The sequence below is a fragment of the Salmo salar genome, chromosome ssa13 (genome assembly GCF_905237065.1).
Source record: "Salmo salar chromosome ssa13, Ssal_v3.1, whole genome shotgun sequence".
In the NCBI taxonomy this organism is placed as follows: Eukaryota; Metazoa; Chordata; class Actinopteri; order Salmoniformes; family Salmonidae; genus Salmo; species Salmo salar.
Window position 1 is genome coordinate 57,840,550 of NC_059454.1, and position 5,634 is coordinate 57,846,183.

The 5,634-nt window shown below is 40.5% G+C and overlaps 1 long non-coding RNA gene across 1 annotated transcript; it reads right to left on the reverse strand.

Annotated features, from left to right (window-relative positions):
• Positions 1 to 263: 263 nt before the first annotated feature.
• LOC123726179 (uncharacterized) lies at positions 264 to 853 on the reverse strand. Its single transcript, XR_006758474.1, has 2 exons — positions 815 to 853; positions 264 to 331 (listed from the first exon to the last, which is right to left on the reverse strand). It is a non-coding gene; the product is annotated as an uncharacterized lncRNA (long non-coding RNA).
• Between the last annotated feature and the right edge of the window lie 4,781 nt (positions 854 to 5,634).

Below are 5,634 nucleotides of genomic sequence, written 5' to 3' on the forward strand. Positions count from 1 at the left end.
TTGCATTGCTCAGCGAAAATACTCTGCTCCTGCTCCCCTGTCTCTTGTCCACATTGATACAAATCATAAATTGATAAAGTACTAAGATGTATAATGTCTCCATCAAATCTAAGAAGCTATTTTAACTTTTTTATTCTTACTTGTTCGTAGACAAATTTTCAATGATGTATGACATTGGAGTTGTTCTTCATCAACTGGTAATACATAAATAATGAAGCAGGTTAATAGGTTAAACATTTCACTTTTGCTTTTTTTCATGATAGAACAGGTAAGTATATTATTTTGTATACATATTGCATATTTCCCATCACCTAATGAACAACCACAATACCTGTCACGGTTGTCGTAGGTTAAAGTGGACCAAGACGCAGCGGGGAAATGTGCACTCATCTTCTTTTTATTTAAACGGACAAGAAGGTGAACCGAACCAAAACAAACACGTACACAACAAAACACAACACAACGACTGATAACAGGCCGGTAAGGCAACAAAGCTATACCTAGCACAATCTCCCACAAAACACTCAAACAAACACATACCTATATATAGGACTCTCAATCAGAGGCAACTAGAAAACACCTGCCTCCAATTGAGAGTCCAATCCCCAATAAACTAAACATAGAAATATAAAGAACTAGACTAAACATAGAAATATATTAACATAGACCAGTGCCCAAAACCCAGAATAATAAATCAAATACACCACTAAACACACAACCACCCCGAACCACATAAAACAAATACCCTCTGCCACGTCCTGACCAAACTACAATAACAAAATAACCCCTATTACTGGTCAGGACGTGACAATACCAGTCTGGTGTTAAGCTTTCTGTGCTGTGTTGACGTATCCTGAAAATGACATCTGCTGCTTTAGATTGAACGGTCATATCTCAGTTATTGTTTTCATATCTACAAAAAAGAAGCTATTTTCTTTACTTTCAGAGTGCGAGCTGATCAAGGGGTCGAAAATGTAGATATTGCCAGATGTTCACTGTCCGAGGAATAGGCCGTGGAAGCTTTATTGCTGGCAAAAGTGTCCATAACCAGAGGTAATTAAACTGTTCTGTGTTCTTTTTCTCTCTTCCTCTCTGCCTGTCTTCTTGTACATGGAACCTGTCTCACATGCACAGTTTGGAGGAAGAAGGATACCTTGACCTGTCGAATTCTATCCACCTCTTCAGTGTGGGATATGTGTTCCTACCTCGTCTGCGGGCAGATCTGCAGCATTTCACAGAGTTGGAATAATCACCCTTTAAGTACAGAGGCGAACCTGACCTCACCAGCTGTGGCATTTCGGAATGCTCCAAACACCTGTGCATATTTTTGTTTTTGCCTCGGCACTACACAGCTGATTCAAATGATCAAGTCATCATCAAGCTTCAATTGGTATTTATGTCTAATAATGACATTATCTCCTACTGTTTGTCCTTATGTGTCTGTTTTTCAACATAAAGTACTCTGTAGCCACTTTGTGTGGACACCAGGTGAGACCACACACACACACACAATAACGGTCTCTCTCCTTCACTTCATCCCTCTCCCCCTTCTCCCTAAATCCTCTAGGTTATATCAGCTGCATTGGTGAACCCAAACTGGCTGACACAGAGGGCACAGCATGGTCATAGGCGAGAGGTCACTTTTTCGGGTCAACAGGAAGTATTATTAAAGAGATGCTTTACATTGAAACACCGATGGAGATGTAGTAGTCCCAGAGTTAATGATCCAAGGTCAGTTTTGCATTTCACGTCCTGATGATTATGATGACTGACCGTGTTAGCATAAAAAACAAGGCTTAATCATGCTCTCTCTCTATCCTTCTGTCTCTCGTCTGTAGGTATGTTTTGATGTGGGAGAGGAAGCCAGTCCCGTCATCGCCACCTCAACCACTCTTAAGATAACCTTTGAGCCAACTGGGGGCCCATGGCTGGTTAGGAGACACCGCTAAAGACACTGTAATTGTGATGAACTGAGAATATTAGGGTAGCACTGTAATTCATTAATCATATTCTGTCTGCCTCTGTTCTTACCTCTTTCCCTTTGTGTCTTCTACACCTCTCTCCCCACCTCGTCTTTCTTCCTCGTTTTATAATGCACACCATATATGCATTGAAGTACAGATTGAACTTGTATTTATAATATAATATTACAATTATCATAATTATAATGCATGTATTATGTATTTATATCACCTGGATAATGAACTTCTTTCAATAAAGCGTTTCACATTCTCCACTATTTGAAATTAAGTATCTCATTGAAATATTATCCTGTGTCCTCAGATGAATGCAGATGAAGGGAGTTACATATTGCAGTTTTATTTCTGTACATATGAATTACAATTCAGCCTTTACTTAAATCATGTTTCTAGTCTACTGCATAGTTACAATGTTTAATCATTGATGTCCCAGGAGCAGGAGTGGTAAACACTATTGAAGTGTATAATTGTAATACATACATGCAGACACAGCATCATTCAAAGAATGGAGTTTGAAACACCTGGTATTGTATATGACTGAACAAGAATGTCTCAGAGATTCATACCTGGACCACACCTTTATTTGCCAATTTATTTGCCATGGTTCGATCCCACGCAGGGACACATGATTATTTACTGTACTTAAAACATGAATCATATGATAATAGTGTACTCTTTTTGTTAAAATAAACATGAGTTTATTCCCTCAGAAGTTGGTACACTGTATTTAAAACAATGATTGCATTACAAGTTTTAATAAAGTTTAATCGGTTTATAGAATTTTTTGGTCTTCAATTCTTTATTATAATAACGTTTATTCCCTCAGACCAAATAGTTTTACAGAAGTGGAGGGGACGCACTGTGATTAACTGAATGCCTCTTCAGAGCAAGGCATCTATTTCCTGTGAGATGTAAGGTAAAAAAAAAAAACATCTGAAGATAAACACATAAAATGGAATGTTCCACTTTCAATATTCTACCTCAGTAGTTACATGCTTCATGATCAACACCTATTTATTCATTTCTTCATGCAACAAACATAGATATTTATTGTAGGTCTGTTTAGTGTAAACAGTTTGATATGTAAATGTCAATACATAGCTTTTTATTTTCTTAAAATGGCACTCGTCTCCTTTTCACCTCATGTAACACCTGATTTACTTAAAAAGAGGCACATCTCAATAGCTGGTCCAGCTAAGTCATGACATGGCACAAGTGGGGGGGCTTTCCTCTTTTGTTCTCAATTGTTCCTCTATTGTTCCTCAAGCAAGATTACATCACATATTCCCACCAGACCAACACCTTGAATGCTTAAAAAGTTTTCTGAAACCACAATTTTGTTAAACATGTATTTTTTATCCTTTGGTGTGTGTCCCCCTGGGATATTGATTTTCAAAAGTAAAAGTTCAGACATTGCTGGAGGACGTCTTGCATTTGGAGGATGTTGCATTTGGAGAACATTGCATTTGGAGGACGTTGCATTTGGAGGACGTTGCATTTGCCATTGTAATGCATATAAAGACATAAGAAAATCAAGAGAATATTGTTTTACGTTGATGATTAATTTAATGAAAGAGTGTTAGAGCACAATCGAAAAATATAAAGGCAACATTAAAACAACTCATAGAGAAGATTGCTTTGTGGTTGCTTTAATGAAATCAAAGCCATGTTTATGATAGCGTTGGAGCACAATCCTTTGTACAACAAACTTATTTACACACTAACTAAAGAAATTGGTTAATAATACAAGACATATTCACTGCGATTAGAAAAACATGTTGATCTTTGTGCAACAGTTACACAAAATAGCAATGAACAATAATATATACAGTGATATACAGCAATATATATGTACAGTAATGGAATGGAAAGTACATGTAAAATAAACACAAATCAAACAAGAGTCCAAACCACTTGCATCAATGGAAATAGATGTTCAGCTCCTATTTATTTCTGTGTCTGTGTGTTTGTGTGTCTGTAGAGTCCCCCCACCATCCATCTCTACTTTTCAGTCTCATAAAAAGCAGACTGTTGAAGCTCCAGCCAATGCCCTGTGCCAGGTACGGGGAAAACACTTTGGCTAGGCGGTAGATATTTTCCTGCCGCTCAAGGAAAGCTGGTATGTGTGTGAGGGCTGTTGGGGCCTTGTTTCAGCGGCTGGTGGTAGAACCTGTACAGACGGCCCGAGGGATGCTGCTCTGAAGATTTTCTCTTTCCTCTTTCCTCAGTTTGCTCCTTCCTCACTACCTCCCTCTGCTTCGAGGCCTCCAGCTCCCATTGAAAGAAGGCAGCGGCAGCAAAATCCTCAAATGGCATACTTGAATTGGTGAGGCTTTCTGCTGTGAGTGCAGATGCCAGGGAACATGACTGGGACACTGACCGTTTCACTCTCTGCAGTAACATAATGCCACAGCTGTGAGTCTTTAGGAGCTTCTCTGGGCTGGTGTTAAGAGCAAAGCAGATCCACCCACTTCAGTGTCTCTTCCTCCCTGTGGTGCTTGGCCAGTAGGACATCACTGGCAGCTCTAATGGGCTCTGTCCATCAGCGTGGTCCAAGATGAAGTGGCAACCTCATCTCTTGATGGGCCCAGTGGAGAAGCTGTCAAGGGCAGTGGTGGGATGACTGGCAGAGGTGTGCTTGGCAGATCTGAAAGAGAGGCACAATATTATTTTATAACACAGCCTTTACTATACACTAACCTAAATCAAGTGTGTGCTTGTGTGTGTGTGTATGTGAGACAGAATGAGTTAGTCCCTGCACACATACTGTAAGTGTGTGTGTGATATAAATTGTCTCTGGCCCCCTCCCAGTTAGGGGGAGTGATGAGCTCTACAGCAGAGTCTCACAACTCAATCGCTGGTTGAAATCTGTTTTCTGCCCCTCCCAAAAGATAGAATTTGTAGATAATTGGCCCTCTTTCTGGGACTCACCCACAAACAGGACCAAGCCTGGCCTGTTGAGGAGTGACGGACTCCATCCTAGCTGGAGGGGTGCTCTCATCTTATCTACGAACATAGACCGGGCTCTAACTCCCCTAGCTCCACAATGAAATAGGGTGCAGGCCAGGCAGCAGGCTGTTAGCCAGCCTGCCAGCTTAGTGGAGTCTGCCACTAGCACAGTCAGTGTAGTCAGCTCAGCTATCCCCATTGAGACCGTGTCTGTGCCTTGACCTAGGTTGGGCAAAACTAAACATGCCGGTGTTCGCCTTGCAATCTCACTAGAATAAAGACCTCCTCCATTCCTGCCATTATTGAAAGAGATCGTGATACCTCACATCTCAAAATAGGGCTACTTAACCTGTCTGGGCAAGGGGGCAGCATTTTCACGGCCGGATAAAAAACGTACCCGATTTAAACTGGTTACTACTCTTTCCCAGAAATGAGAATATGCAGATTATTAGTAGAATTTGATAGAAAACACTCTGCAGTTTCTAAAACTGTTTGAATGGTGTCTGTGAGTATAACAAAACACATATGGCAGGCAAAAACCTGAGAAAATTCCAAGCAGGAAGTGGCCTGTCTGAGAAATTGTAGTTCTTCTTTCTAGTCCCTTTCGAAACTACAGTATCTCTGGGGTTACGTTGCACTTTCTAAGGCTTCCATTGGCTGTCTAAAGCCTACAGAACGTGGATTGAGGCATCTCCTGTCTCTGAGC